This window comes from Patella vulgata, chromosome 2, assembly GCF_932274485.2.
Source record: "Patella vulgata chromosome 2, xgPatVulg1.2, whole genome shotgun sequence".
Classification (NCBI taxonomy): Eukaryota; Metazoa; Mollusca; class Gastropoda; family Patellidae; genus Patella; species Patella vulgata.
Genome location: NC_065880.2, coordinates 820145 through 837851, shown reverse-complemented (window position 1 = coordinate 837851; position 17707 = coordinate 820145). Strand labels below are relative to the sequence as shown.

Here is a 17707-nt window from a genome sequence, read left to right as displayed (position 1 = left end):
CAACATATTGGACATAGTAAAAATATCAATTGTTTCAAAACTTTTTTCCGAGACCCCCTATATGCCTGTGTGGTACCACATTCCACAAGATTTTTGATACAGTGTTAACCAGTTTCAAATTTCAACACAAGTAATGTGTAAGATTCTACACAAGTAATGTGTAAGGTGCTACACAAGTGTATGTTGTTTGATTAATTTTAACACAAGGTTTGTGTTGTTTCAACATTTAACACAAATTTCCCTCATAGCGCATTGTATGGCGTATGCCCATCTTCACTGGTAGAGAATAGTAGCTTGCTTGATGTAACCGCGGACTGTCCTTAACAAGACTGTTTTTGTCTATAGTTTTTAATTAACCAAAATAACATTAAATATTTCTAGGCCGCTATTACTTAAATAAACTAACAGCAGATATTTATTTAAGGATCAAGTTATCTACCCATAACTAAATAAAATCTTTAATTTTTCAAAAATATGCCATTTTTCAATTATCTGTTATTTTTAATTTTTGTGGCAGAGAAACTATATAATTTTCATACTGAAATAACCATAAAATGTAAAACATGTCACAACAGTGTGGGAAAAATAAAATCATATGATGACAAAGACAATGTTAAATGCCATCCCTTGTTTATTTTATTATAGTTTTGATTTTCAATTTTAAAAATATTTGGAAATCAGCCAGTTATATTACTCAATAATTTTAGGGTCCATGATAAAAAAATAAAAGTATGAGCAGTATTTACACTAACCATTTGTCTTTGGAATGGCGCATTACAATATCCAAATTTAAATACTGTTCAGATAATTTGTTTATGTAGTCTGTTTTATCCTAATATGTAATGTTATAGCCCTTTTCTACACACACACACACACATCTAGACCTATATTCTACTTTCTTTTTTACCTTTTAGGACCTTCATATAAATATCCCATTTTCTTTTATGTAATTTTAGAGTCTTTCTTTTTTTTTCTTTTGTTTAAAAAACAAGACTATTTACATATAGGGCTATGTTTGCGTCCAATTTCTATTAATTTTAGAAAAGTTCGAAGATGTTTGTTTTCTTCTTTTAAACATCCTAATTATATTATAGGCCTATATCATATTTCATTAAAAAAAATACTTGTACTAGGACCGATATCTTATTTTGTTTTTAACAAATAACTACCTATATTATGGGCTTATATTCCATTCTTTTCTTTACAATTTACAATGTTGTTTTTAGTGGTAAAATCAGAGAGAAAATAGCACAAATTTATTTGTAAAAGAAAATAGGATCACATTATATAACTATATTTTATGGGCCTATACCATAATTTATATTGATCAGTGATGCCTACTCTTTATCGAAGCCGCTTATATCAAGATAAAATAGATGATATATGACGTCAACGTGCTAAACTGTCTTCGATCTAATTTCTCCTTGGTGTGCCTACTCTTTATTGAAGCATTTAATGCTGCTTCAGTGATGTCTGAATGGTTCAAGTTGGGATGAAGTTAAGCACTAACAGAGTATATTTCATTTGTTAGATGTTACGTTGCCATAGGAACGTTTGATACATTTCCCTGTCGTGTTCATATATTACACTATAAATCCATGAACTCTTCTTATATATAATTAACCATGCACGCCTACCTAACACGACCACAAATCATTTAAATCAAAGCACAGGGGCCGTTGCTATTGTAGACACGTAAGTGACTAAAAATTCTGCTCTTGTGAATAAACAATACCAAAAAGACTCCGCCTATTACCATATATGGATGATACGCAGTGTGAGCAGAAAGCGCCACCTAGTGAATGACATTACCATATATGGGTGATACGCAGTGTGGGCAGTACGCGTCATGTAGTGATTGACAGGTCATAACCATATAAGGGTGATACGCAGTGTGAGCAGATAGGCAATTACCATATATGGGTGATACGCTGTGTGGGCAATAAGCGTCTCCCAGTGAGTGACAGGTTTGATATTAGTGATTTCCCCCCATGTCTACACCATTTTATTTAATGTATTTTATGATAGTATTAATATTATTTTTTGCTTGTAGTATATGTGTGTTATGTTTGATATTAGCGATTCAATGTATCCATAACAAAATATGAAATTATCTTATAGGGCCACCCCATGTCAAGCTGACCAGTGGTTGTCGGATGATCGCTTCAGAATATTATGAAAAAAGTTGAAATTTGAGCACGTGTCTATCAATGGTGAAAGTTCTCTTGACTTTTTTCCACAATATTCTGAAGGGTCACCCAACAACTATCTATAAGTTTGGTCCAGTAGTATAAATACAGTTATAAATGAAAATGAAATACTTAAAACTGACAACATAATATATTGTACAGTAAATATATGTAAAATAAAATCAAACTTACAGATGAGTAAAAAAAAGGTTGAGTTCAGGTAGAATTCTAGACAGTGAAATAGCCAACCGCTTCAATGAAGAATTCTCGTCAAATTCGTTTCTAATAAACATATCTTATATCACATGACACCAATTGATCATTGCGTTACTAAAGGACCAAACTTTCAATAGATTCGTTCCCCGTGAATTTAACTTTAATTGAATTTAATATAATGCATTTTATTCTATGGCTTGTATTCAATTTGCACACGTCACTACTATAGGAAACAAAATGGATAGACGATTCATAGAAAAATCTTAACGTGGGTCAATATATAACTTAAATTACGTGTTATTTAAAACCTTTTTTTAAAATAAAGACAAACACATATAATATTTTGGATTAAACAGAATTCTCGGTAACCGATCGACCATACCATACATAATACAATTCCTAAAACATAAATGTCGCCCAGAATAAGAAATAAATAATTTAACTAAAATTAAACAATAGAAAATTTAAAAAGTCGACAATTACAATGATGCACTTGCTCAATTCTCGTCCTTTTAAACACAAACCTTACAATCAGATAACAAAAGGAAGTTTTAACCCTTCAATAAGAAAACAAAACCAGTTTATATTATTTCTAAAAATAATGAATGCGGTATCAGAAACTGCGCAGTAGCTTGGCCAGATCAATGATCAATTGAAAATTAAAGTATTTAATCTCTTGTCCACACGACACAAGCGACACAAAGAATACCCAATATGGCACCACACGTAGTTAGACAAAATTCATATGGTGCTTTTAAAGTGAAGTTCATTTTAACACCAGCTGACAACTAGCAATTTTGTCTTTACGTGTAAGAAATTACTAGTTGACCCATTACTGAAAATCACAGATATACATGTATAACTGATTTAACTCAATTATACATTCTACATCATCAACATTCACATCTACATCATCAACATTCACTACCATACACATATTGGCTACACAACATCTACATCATCAACATTCACTACCATACATGTATTGACTACACAACATCTACATCATCAACATTCACTACCATATACATATTGGCTACATAATTATCATAAATAAAACTTCGTTGGGTAAATGACAACTTAAAGTAGCTAAGTCTCTAACTCAATATCATCCAAAATCTTCAACCTTGAAAACACGATTTATTTGTCAAATTAAAACAATATTCATGTTGTGATCTTACCGGAAAAAGATGGGCTTTTGATATCCAATATTTAAGACAAAATAAACATTTTACCATTGGTACACGAATCGTGTACCATAATGCGCTTCAGCCCCAGTTGTATCAAGAGACTCGAGGGACGAGGCTAGACACATTGCACCAAATCAAACGGCGTATGTAGACTGGAATAACCAGACGCTAGAAATTTGCACTCGCTTGAGACTGCTAGCTTATTTCGCCGAACATAACTGATTTGAAATTGAAGTAAAAACGGAAACCATTGAATGTAAATCAGTTTATATACATTCATACTACAGTATTATATGCGTTACGACCCACTTTTGTCAAAATCTAGGTCCCAAATGTTAGCGATTTAGCTCCTTTAAACTTTTAGTTAGATCTAAAAGTACACCAACTTCAACATGCATTATTACAATTATAATGTACATCTATATCAATATAAATTTTACTTACAACAACCTACACAAACTGATTATTGATGACATTAAACTAGTACTGACTTGGTTATAAATGTGATTACATAGTTTCATCAAACTGATTATTGAAGACATAACGCCTATCAGTGATAACGGCAATCTCAATAACTATGAACCTGAAATCAATGACCTCATACTGGCCTCATATTAGCCATTTGACTTGGGTATATATACATCACTATAAACATGAAATCAATGACTTAGAACTAGTATTAATTACTGGCACCATACTCGTCTCTTGACTAGGGTATATATATATAAATAATAATTTAGCAGTTCAAGTTATCGAAAATCAATAATCTGATGATAAATTTTGTCGCCAGTCTCATTGTGCGATGTTCAAAGTGAACAAAGGCCATAACCCTCGTACTACTTATTGGAAATCGCTGAAAATCAACAGGATTCTTCATGTAAAGACCGTAAACATTGTCTAAAAATTTAAACGTGCGGCAGAAAATAAACAATGTCTAGAGTCTGGAACGAAAAACCGAGATCCCGTTTACACGTGCACGTAATGGAACCCTTGATATTTGGAATTTGACATTTCTGCAAGTTATTCAATGTATTCATATGATAGTATTAATAGTATTTATTGTTTGTAGTGTATGGGCAGTAAGCGTATACATGTTTGTATAAAATATCTAGCAATAAGCGGATACAAATACGACCTCTTCTACTCCCCATAATAAAGTATCTATATTTGTATGAAATTATATATCTAGGGTCACCCCATGTCAAAAACTTAGAAATTTGCGGGTAAGGTTCCCTGTGCACGTGTCTATCTATTCATTGTTCCACAAAATCTGAGAGGGTCTATTAATTTGGCCCAGTAATGAAAATAAAGTTGTAAAGAAAAATGAAATAATTAAAACTGATAACATAATATCCTGTATGTTAAATAGAATCAAACTTACAGATGAATAAAACACTGGTTGAGATCTGTTAGATTTCTAGACAGTGAAATAGTCAACTGTTAGCTTGAATAAAGACTTCTCGACAAATAAACTAAACTGGTAGATTTCTAGACAGTGAAATAGTCAACTGTTAGCTTGAATCAAGACTTCTCGACAAATAATAAACACATCTTATGTCACTTGACACCAATCATTGCATTACTAAAGGACCAAACTTTCCATAGATACATTCTATTCCCCGTGAATTTAACGTTAACTGAATTTAATATAATGCATTTTATTGTATGGCGTGTTATTCAATATGCACACGTCACTACTATGAAAAACAAACTGAATAGACTATACATAGATACAATCTGAACGTGGGCCAATATATAACTGAAATCACGTGTTATTTAAATTCTTTTACAGAAAAACATATAATATAATATATTGGATTAAACAAGAATCCTCGGTGACCGAACGGCAATACTATACCTAATACCAATCCTAAAATGTCGCCGACAATAATAAATAAACTACTATTTAAACAAACTGGTTATTGACTGACCTGGACATAAATACAATTACATATGTTTTATTGTAATGCACCATTTATATAAATATTAATTTTACTTTCAGCAACTTTAAAGAAACTGATTATTGAGGACAAAACTCCTATCAATGATAACAACAATCTTAATAACTATCAACACGAAATCGATGATCTGGAAATAGTATTAGACCTCTTAGCAAATCAAGAATTATGGATACGTCGTATTATTTGTTATTGATTGTAGTAACATTAAAGTTGGACTCTTGTTGAAACGAGCAAATGAATATAGTAGAATTAAAGCTGACATTCACTCTGCACCATCCAAAAAGACTAGGAAATTTCTTATTAAAGGAGCTAAATCTCTAACCACAAATACGAAATATTCGAGATCCTAATATCCAATATTTAAGATACATTGAACATTTTTAAATCAGTATCCCATCATGGATTAATAATCAAATAATGGCAGAAGTTTAATGTAACCAAAAAATAAACCATTGCTCATACAATTACTGTATTATATCCAACAATATTGGCTGGGTGATTTTTTTATCTTTTAAAATATACCGTACCATTGTACACCTACAGTATATTTTCGAGCAATAACTTATATCAAAAGGTGATTCAATGAAATGTGTTGTCAGACTGATATATTATGAATTTTACTTTTAACTTAAACAGATAATCCTTTGAAAAATATAAGCTATATATATAAAAGAAACCATTCATTAATACCCAGGTCAAGGTTTCTTTAAACTTAATACACCTCTTTTAATAGAAAAAGACTATATAAAACGTATTCAAGAAATTGTGACCTGTAAATATATACTATTCAAAAAAAGTAGGGGATATTTGATTTTTAAGTGTTATTAAAGTCACCTAATGAAACTGACGAAGAAACAAATGACAAAATGAAATGAAGTTCACATTCATCGATTTATTCCAAATGATCGTTAGACTAAGTAAGGCACAGACTGACCATTATAAGGGTAAAATGATACCCGGGGTCAAACAGCAAAGTTACCACAGCATCACAACCAAGTCAGTAACGGGTAAATCCTCCTCTGTTTGCCAAACAAGCATTGATCCGACGTGGCATACTCCTAATGAGACGTCTAAGGTCATTTTGGTCCAGATTGTCCCATTCCTGTTGCAACGCAGCAGCAAGTTCTTGGACATTGGCAGGACGTTGTTGACATTGACGTAACCTCTGTCCAAGCATGTCCCAGACATGCTCGATGGGGGAGAGGTCGGGACTCAGTGCTGGCCAAGGTAATGTGGTGATGTTCTGTTGTTGGAGGTAACCTGTAACGATCCTGGCCCTGTGACATCTTGCGTTGTCATCCTGGAAGATGAAACGGCGGCCATGACGTCGTGCGAACGGCACAACATGGACTGCCAAGATGTTGTCCCGGTAGTACTGGCCTGTAACACGCCCTGCAACAACATGTAAAGCCGTTCTTCCAGCAACAGTGATGCCTCCCCACACCATAACAGAACCACCCCCAAATCGATCATGTCTGATGACGTTAACGTCTTGGAAGCGCTCGTTTCGACGACGCCACACCCTCCTACGTCTGTCCAAAAAATCAACAGTGAACCTTGACTCATCTGAAAACATCACATTGCTCTAGCGTCGATTATCCCAGTGTTGACGATCCCTACACCAACGACGTCTTGCCTGAATGTGATGATCTCTCAAACAAGGGATCACGCGAGGACGTCGGGCGCGAAGGTGACCCCTATGCAGTCGATTCCGAATCGTCTCGCCACTCACTCTCACACCAGTGTCTGTTTGAAGACGTGCGCTGATCTGATTTGCTGTGATGACACGATTTCTCAAGGCCAAGGTACGGATAAATCGATCATGGGCTTGAGTTGTCGCCCTTGGTCGACCTGAGCGTGGTCTGTCCTGTACAGATTGTGTATCACGGTATCTGGACCATAGCCTGCTTATGACAGACTGAGAAACATTCATCGTCCGCGCCACAACCGCCTGTGTTGTGCCGATCTGTAGCATGCCAAGGGCACGTAACCTTTCATTTTGGGTAAGCCGACGCATATCAAAATTTGTTTTCTGGTCACTAAAACAATTAAACTGATGTTTCCACCCTGGAATTCAATGCCACAATGACTGTAACATTCAAAGTCAGAGTCGTGCAAATCTTGGGTTGGACCCCCATGATGATCCCAAGCATCACCTGCATTCCATGCGGTAGCTATTGGTGCGTTTAGGCGTCACATGTAACTGGAAATGTTTCTTCTGTTAGGTTCTATAGTGACTTTTTTCGTAGTCATTTGCATATTTTAGTATTATGCCCCCAAAATCAAATATCCCCTACTTTTTTTGAATAGTATATATTGATATAAAAAGACAAATCGTTCTGGTGAGTTTATGTAGAATGTTTATATAATGACCAATTTAGCTGGTACCCTAATCAAATAAAGTTGAAACTGTCACCCCTAGTTACTGTGCTAAATCAAATTAATGGATAGGCCTAGATATGTTAAAGGGAGAGATAAAGAGAGACGTTCACAGTGAATCTGTAAAAAGACCCCCACCTACAGGTATCAGTAAACTATGATTCAGCCAGTATAAATGATTTTCTCGATACAATGAAGTTTTGAGGCGTGCTCAAGCTAAGGTATAATTAAAAGTGTATTTTTTTTACCCATTTTCGTCTATTTTAATATTCCAAAGGATAGAGCCATATCATCCTGGCGTCAGTTTTATTTTATATAAACGGCTGTATTCATCTGTTTTTTTTATATACATTGTATGTAATATAATATTATTGTACATCAACCAAAATATAGTCACACTCCAATACCCGTGTATAAAAGAACATGTTATTGTATTAGAATTGTCTGACGTTATCACATGATATACACATAAGTGTCACGTAAATAAATACTAATATACCTGTTGTCATAGATACTGAACCACCTTATACTCTATGTATTATTATGTTGTTATAAAGCCCGCATGTTGCTGTCGTGCCATTTAACACCATTTCATTTCATGTTATGTGTTATCTTGGTCAGTGATATTTTCCGGTAGTTACAATCTCAGATTATCGATTGTGGTTTACAGATTCAAGATCCACCCAATACCTCCATCAGATAAATCTCAACAACAACCGATTTAATAATATATACAAATGATAAAATAATATTAGAACAAATGAGTATAAGTAGAAGTATAACAACGCTGATTAGAATCAATGTACAGGATTACTTATAGTATTCAGTCCAGTTTTACCAGTATTAGTTAAGTCGTCTTTGTTCTCGGTGCTTCTATTGCTTTGAAGTAGAAGTCTATAGACAGTTCTTTACAGATGTCTTCGTAGTAATTCAAAATTTCGCAGAATTACAAAGGATCTTGATGATCCAAAACGGACAGGATGAATAATCCTGGAATCGGTATAATCCGACTTGGTAATAATCGACAACAATAATCCTCAACTTGGATTTATAACAAAGAGATCAAGTCTCTCAAAGCTGCGCAATTCAAAGCAAGGAGATAATTTATCTCAAAACAGCACAATGTAAAACAGAGAGATAATTAATCTCAAAACAGTACGAAATAATAACTTTTTGTAGAACCGTCCAGAACCGTCCAATCATTTCAAAACACTTTTTCTAGAAGTTTCAGTATAAATACTATGATACATGTTCTAACCAACAATTAAGTCTCAATATCAATATAAATTCATTGTTTTGTAACACAGAATTAATTTCATGTCCTATTCAGAATTGTCTGTTTTTCCATAACCAATTTGGTGACCAGTTAACACTTCTTCAAATTCCTTTCCAGAACCATATCTGCTTGCATACCGGAATTTGCTGTTCGTTTGGATAAAATACATCTCATAACTGGCCAGTGTCTTTACTTAATCAGACCACTATTAATTCAATTTCATCATTCTTAATTTATTACCTTTATTTTATTATCTATTGGATACTATTATATCTAAATCCTATTAGTATTCTTACTCTTATTTAAAATTACACTTTTATTTCCTTAATTGTGAATATACCTGTATTTACCTGTATTTACCTGTATTTAAACAACTGTATACAAACTAAATATGTAATAATCGGATATAAACTTTAGCCTCTAGAGCATCCGCATGATTCTTCAAAGTGATCTAGAGCCATAATTCTGGCAGTAATTATCGGACATCGTCAGAAATAAATTGGCTTCACCGTCTCATACACAATGTATAAATTTGAAGTCAATCGGATGTAAACTGTGGGCGGGCTGACAGGGATGATAACAATATACATATAGATATAAATAATGCAAAGTTATTACAGTACACTGAAAAAAATCTTGTGTTGCAGGTCAACATAAGCACTTGTGTTAAAATTATAATACACAAGGTTCCGGAACTTTAACCTGATTTCTATAAGATCGTCGCGTAATTTTCTGTGTATATATTGATAGAGCGATACTTGTAACGCCTCTTCTAAAACAACGTGTTTCAAAACAGTACAAGGAAATAAAGAGATCGAATTTTTATTCTATTATTATCTAATTATGAACTATTTATTTAATTAGTTCTAAAAGATTATTTTGTTTATACCCGGTGTTTATTTTCACATCTTTCAGACAATAGATAGACACAGTTAGGTAATTACAGTGGCAGTTACAAGTGGATTGCCACAATAAACTCGATACATCACAGAACATTCTCGTAGGATGTGAACATTAGAACAATAGTGTTATATTTAGGTTTTAAAAAGTGTCTGAATTGTCGTGGAAATAGTTGAGTTAATCTTTTTATTTCATTTAATTGGTTCATTAATCGAAATTGGATATTTAATGCTTACCTGTAAATAACCAATCAAAATAAATTACTTTTTTCAGTATTTTGGGATATCACCTCGCAACATTAACCTCTATTCTACTACAAGTTATTCTTAAGCTGTGTCGTAATTCCTTTATGGATTAGTATTGATTGATTACATAGTCCGGTGGCATTGGTCGAACCAACTAAAAACTTAATATTGCTGTGAAAAAAAAAGTATTTCCAGAAAACAAGAATATCAGGTTTGTGATTTTTGTATTTTTTAATACAATTTTCGTTTCGGTTAAAACAAACTACATGTATACGCTAATTTCTTTTATTTCCTCTTTTTTTTTAAATGTTTTATTAATGGCCACTATTATTTTTGTCGGATAGTCTTTCCTTTTTCCATATCGTCTGGGCGAACGGTGTTTAATGACATGCCGTGCTATGAAAAATATTATAACTGCCACCCGTGCCCAAGTTTTATCATCTACTTATTATTTCATGGGGGGGGGGGGGGTCAATTAATAGTTAATCAACTTAGCAAGTGGAGCAGACTTTAGATAACGATCTATTTTAAAATCTTTACATTAGAATTTACATAAACAAAATTGAAAATACGATGGCATATTGTTTTACCTCAAGATAAAAAATAATGAATGACCTGAACACATTTCACCAATCTAATATAAGATTAGCAAATGGTTTATCTCTCTATTTTTTTTAACAAAGCACAAAACAAAACATCACATTCGCTTCTTATTTGAGCGCTATTTTGAGGTGCGCGGTTCTCTAGGACTTACTATTGGCATTCATAATAAAATATCTCTCAACATCACCCCTTCCCCTCCCCATGATAAAATATTTCTCAACACCACCCTTCCACGCCCTATAATAAAATATCTCTCAACATTACCGTTCTACTCCCCATAATAAAATGTCTAGCAATACGTCGTTAGAAATACGACCACTTCTACTTCCAATAATAAAGTATATTTGTATAAAATATCTAGCAACAAGCGGTTAGAAATAGGAAGCCTTTTACTCCCCCTAATAAAGCCTCTGTAATTGTATAAAATTATATATCTAGGGTCATCCCATGTCAAATGGACCAGTGTATGTCTGGTAGCCCCCCCCCCCCCCCTCAGAATATTATGTAAACATTTAGGGGCAATGTTGCTTGTGCACGCGTCTATCAATGGTGAAAGTTCTATCTATTTTTTTCCACAATATTCTGAGAGCGTCACCAGACAACTTTCTTAGAATTTGGTCCACTTGACAAGGCAGGACTCACTAGAGTTATATATGAAAATAAAATAATTAAAACTGATAACATAATATCCTATATGTTAAATAGAATCAAACTTACAGATGAGTAAAACACTGGTTGAGGTCAGGTAGAATTGTAGACAGTATAATAGTCAACTGAATAAAGACTTCTCGACAAATAAACTAAACTTGTTTCTTCGAAAAACATAGTTTATATCACATGACACCAGTTATTGCGTTACTAATGCACACGGTACTCAAATAGCATGTATTCAATATACACACGTCACTACTATGAAACACGATACATCTTAACCGGGCCAATATATAACTTAAATGACGTGTTATGTATTGTTTAATGGTCGAGAGCGAGACATTAAGTAATATATTGTAACAACAAGAGGACCGTCAGGTCCGAGTGTTTTTACAATATATTACGCAATGTCTCAGTTCGAGACCATTAAACATCTTAAAATACAGACACTCCGCACGTGCGTTTACAGTGAAATACGTCACTCGAGTCTAATATTTGACAAGGTACGATTGGCAAGTTGCCCGTACGATTATTTGAAATAATGGTACGCCAACATCAAAGGGTGACGTCACATCTGTATTTTAAAAACACATAATATAATATATTAGATTAATTATAGAATCCTCGCCAAGTGGCCGATCGACAATACCACATCTAATACCATAGGCGTACGGAAAAATTTTTGATTGGGGGGGCGGTGGTGGTTGGTGCCCAAAAAATGTAGTTAGGTTCTTAGTATATAATAATAATAAATTCGCTGTTAAATTGAACACATTCAAGAACACAATATTTTTTATACAACTTTTACAAAGTACAATTGTGTGCCCAAATTTTCCCAGCATTTGGTGCCCAAAATGGGGGTGGGGCGGCCGCCCCCCAGCACCCCCCAGCTCGTACGCCTATGTCTAATACAATATCTAATACCATATCTAATACCATACCTAACACCATTCCAAAAACATAAATATTGTCCACAATAAAAAAACAAATTATTTAACTACCATCAAACTATACAAAAATGTATTGACAATTTCAATATTACGCTAGTCCAATGGCAACCTTCAATTAGAAAAAAAAAGACAAACAAAAAAAAACAGTCCATAATATTTCTAAAAAATAGTCAACAATCTTAAATGCTATCCGAAAATACACAATATTGTGGCCAGATGATTTTCGTACATCTTTTGATATAATGTTATAAAACCTCAGAAGTTACCTTGTCTTGATCTGCCAAACAATAGTTCAGGTAGTCGTTGTTCTACTCACTACGGGGCCCCATACGGAGCCCATTGGCCCTTAAGTACCATACAGAGCCCATTGGCCTTATATATTTTACAGAGCCACTTAGGTGACGATTCCACTCTTATATAATTGTTTCGTACATTATTCCACTCATTTAATTGTTAATTCGTTTAAACGAAATATTAATACATGCATAACGAAATATTAATTCGTTATAAGGAAATATTAATTCGTTATAAGGAAATATTAATTCGATATAACGACATAACTAATTCGTTTAAGACCGCGATTGTTTTTCTTAACATATTATGTTTAACGTCCCCAGACATAAACTAGGTCACTTCGGGACTAACATATGGTTCAATTTGATTTCAATAATTCACTTGCGCGTAGGGGTATTTAGCAGTGGAACAGGCGACATTACTCCTTGCCACGTACAAGCTGTCAATCGAAACAACGCCACCTGACTCAATGACAGACTTTTATGGTTTCACTGGCTTCTATCGGGTTTCGTAGTGGGGATTATGTAGCGGGATAGGGGCTTTGGATCGGAAGGTTGCGGAAACGATAGGGTCCATTCTCTCATGACCCCAATGCAATGGGATCAACTGTAGCAAAGATACGTGAGTGATGAAAGTATGTGTACTCGTATAATGTCATGATACAAATTACTTATAAAATTAAATTAGAATCGTTGAGGTCCTATACGATAGTTAAATCATATTACTAATTAAACTGAAGTGGAATAGTTGAGGCCCTATATACGATAGTTAAATTATATTACTCATTAAATTAAATTAGAATAGTTGAGACCCTTGTAAGATAGTTAAATCATATTAATCATTAAATTGAAGTGGAATAGGTGAGACCCTATACTACATAATTTTTAAAATCCAATACAACATAAATTAGAACATTTGAGACCCTTGTAAGGTAGTTAAAATCATTTTGTGTGATTAAATATTGGTATTAATAAAATTATAAATTGTAAAATATTACCTTTAATCACAAATTAGTTGTTGATAAACCCAAATGTTATCATCTATTACTTGAGATTTTGTGTGGCCAGTCAACTATGTTAGTATACGTCTTTTATACAGCAGTTAGTATGTTAATATATACCTCTTCCATATACCTGTTTTCTATATGAATATACCAGCCAGTATGTTAATATATACACCTGTCATATACCTGCTTATAATATAAACTGTGATGTAACTTAATCAACCATAACGTTATAATAAACATACCTGTAGTTATATATACCTGTATATGATACCCAGCTGTGTTCATACCTGTGGTTTTATATACCTTTAGTTTTATATATACTATTCAAAAAAAGTAGGGGATATTTGATTTTTAAGTGTTATTAAAGTCACCTAATGAAACTGACGAAGAAACAAATGACAAAATGAAATGAAGTTCACATTCATCGATTTATTCCAAATGATCGTTAGACTAAGTAAGGCACAGACTGACCATTATAAGGGTAAAATGATACCCGGGGTCAAACAGCAAAGTTACCTCAGCATCACAACCAAGTCAGTAACGGGTAAATCCTCCTCTGTTTGCCAAACAAGCATTGATCCGACGTGGCATACTCCTAATGAGACGTCTAAGGTCATTTTGGTCCAGGTTGTCCCATTCCTGTTGCAACGCAGCAGCAAGTTCTTGGACATTGGCAGGACGTTGTTGACGTTGACGTAACCTCTGTCCAAGCATGTCCCAGACATGCTCGATGGGGAGAGGTCGGGACTCAGTGCTGGCCAAGGTAATGTGGTGATGTTCTGTTGTTGGAGGTAACCTGTAACGATCCTGGCCCTGTGACATCTTGCGTTGTCATCCTGGAAGATGAAACGGCGGCCATGACGTCGTGCGAACGGCACAACATGGACTGCCAAGATGTTGTCCCGGTAGTACTGGCCTGTAACACGCCCTGCAACAACATGTAAAGCTGTTCTTCCAGCAACAGTGATGCCTCCCCACACCATAACAGAACCACCCCCAAATCGATCATGTCTGATGACGTTAAAGTCTTGGAAGCGCTCGTTTCGACGACGCCACACCCTCCTACGTCTGTCCAAAAAATCAACAGTGAACCTTGACTCATCTGAAAACATCACATTGCTCCAGCGTCGATTATCCCAGTGTTGACGATCCCTACACCAACGACGTCTTGCGAGGGCGCGAAGGTGACCCCTATGCAGTAGATTCCGAATCGTCTGGCCACTCACTCTCACACCAGTGTCTGTTTGAAGACGAGCGCTGATCTGATTTGCTGTGATGACACGATTTCTCAAGGCCAAGGTACGGATAAATCGATCCTGGGCTTGAGTTGTCGCCCTTGGTCGATCTGAGCGTGGTATGTCCTGTACAGATTGTGTATCACGGTATCTGGACCATAGCCTGCTTATGACAGACTGAGAAACATTCATCGTCCGCGCCACAACCGCCTGTGTTGTGCCGATTTGTATCATGCCAAGGGCACGTAACCTTTCATTTTGGGTAAGCCGACGCATATCAAAATTTGTTTTCTGGTCACTAAAACAATTAAACTGATGTTTCCACCCTGGAATTCAATGCCACAATGACTGTAACATTCAAAGTCAGAGTCGTGCAAATCTTGGGTTGGACCCCCATGATTATCCCAAGCATCACCTGCATTCCATGCGGTAGCTATTGGTGCGTTTGGGCGTCACATGTAACTGGAAATGTTTCTTCTGTTAGGTTCTATAGTGACTTTTTTCGTAGTCATTTGCATATTTTAGTATTATGCCCCCAAAATCAAATATCCCCTACTTTTTTTGAATAGTATACCTTTAGTTTTTATATACTATTGTTCAAGTATCATCTTGCTACAACTCATCCTGTATACTTCCCACACATCTAATATTCCTATTGGAGTAAATATACCCAAGATCAAACAATGCTAAGACTAGTCAAGCAATTCACTTGGCCCTTAAGTGCACGATTCCACTCATATATAATTTACAGATCCCATTCAGTGCACGAATGGAAGTGGGTGTTCGGTGGGGGTTGGGGGAGAGCCTAGTGTCGCACTTTGATTTCTAGCTTCGGAAGACAAATCAAAACACTTGGAAGAATTACGGGGATTCCTTCGAAAACAACATCATCCTTTAAATTTGATAAATATCCAGATAGAAAACGCCTCTAAACTTAAAATTGGTGTAACTCAGAAAACCCAATGATTCCATTAACATAACACTTTTGACAACATTAAATCCATCTCAAGAAAGAGGATCGTCCGTTGTAAAGGGGCACCTAGATGATTTGAAGAACGACGGTTATAAAATGAAATACAATCTAAATAACACTAAAATTGTGAACAGCTTGAAACAACCCCCAAATCTTAACATTCTGTTGTAAGACCTGTTCAAAAATTTTACAATGAATATTCATTCAAATTACTAAAGATGTGAAATTCTATGTGAAACAAAATATGGATTGTAAATCTAAATATGTGATTTACCTGTTAATTTGTAATGGTTGTGGTGGCAAGTATATAGGTAAAACCATTGACCAATTGAATTTACCCATTAATCAACACCGCTTAACATCGCACGAAATAGAGCCTTACCGGTTAGCGAACATTTATATATTTGCGGTAAATTCAAGGTTTTCCCTTTATATAAGCTCAAGTTTAGTGATAATAGTCTCAGTAATTTTATCGCTAAGTATGGGAAATGCTGACCAGTCCACGGGTTCAATAGTCCACTGTTATCTAGAATTAGTGTTAGAGTTGGGTTAGGGCTAGGATTCATTAGTCCATTGATATGTTTTGGGTTAGGGTTAGGGTTAGGTTTATTGATACCCATATTTATAGTATTTCTTATAGCGGCGGACTAGTGCACCCGCGGACTAGTGAACCCCTTCCCTAACAATAATCTAAGCTTGAATGCCAAGGGAGATGATTATGATAACATATTGTTAATTAATCATTAATTTTCATATTTAATTGTTATTACGTTTTAGTTTTTATAATTTATATTTAAATTCTTCATTTTCCTCTGTTATAACGTAACGCTATTGTGATAGCATACACAATAAAATGGTCGGACGATTCGTTTTAAAACGATGAAAGTACTGGGGTTTTTTTTCTCAAATTTTACTTATATTTTTACCCGAGAGTTAGATCGTTGCATATCATTTTATATATATATATATATATATATATACATGTATATATATTATATATATGCATATATATACGTAAAATAAAGTAATGCGTCTATTCAAGATAGTTAGCTTTGCCTTTCCAAAATGATCTAGGGGTAAAATATGTGCTGTATACCCCAATATTTTGATTAAATCTCACTGGGCTGCCAGACTATAAGATATATAACGTGATTCATCTGAAAGATGATATATAAGCAACATAGATAATAAATATCTACATTCAAATGAAACCAACTGTATCTATTTATGTTCAAGTGTAATGTCAAGCTGAATAAACTATATGATTTATTGTAATTAAAACATCAATGGGTCGCTAACAGGGTGTAATTAAACTGTAATTGGATCTTTATAGAAATAATTATATTAATATATTTAAGGTGGTATATGGTTACACATACCTCTCAGGTAGCACAATCAACGACGTTAGAAAATCACACGATGATATCATACCGTTCATCCTTTCATCATTTACCGTGCAGCTTTACGGTTGTGCTAAATACCATCTAGCACTAAGTAAAATAACTTAAAATTAGCCTATGTTTAGTAATTAGGTTATTTTCTTATAGTCACATATTTCTTTGCACAAACACAAGAATGTAATCATGAATGTGCCAGTAAAAAAAAACATTACTCGTATATATTCCAAGAGCGATAGAAC

The 17707-nt window shown here is 34.5% G+C and overlaps 1 protein-coding gene across 9 annotated transcripts in view; it reads right to left on the bottom strand.

Annotated features, from left to right (window-relative positions):
• LOC126811616 (uncharacterized) overlaps positions 1–17707 on the bottom strand; it is a 316159-nt gene that overhangs the window by 70160 nt on the left and 228292 nt on the right. For 4 of the 9 annotated variants that reach the window (XM_056098987.1, XM_056098997.1, XM_056098998.1 and 1 more), the window contains exon 1: positions 2382–2545. The exons of the other annotated variants lie outside the window; for them this stretch is intronic. The gene's annotated coding sequence lies outside the window, so the exon portion shown is untranslated. Of the gene's footprint in view, positions 1–2381; positions 2546–17707 lie in introns of those variants that run through there. 9 annotated transcript variants of the gene reach the window in all.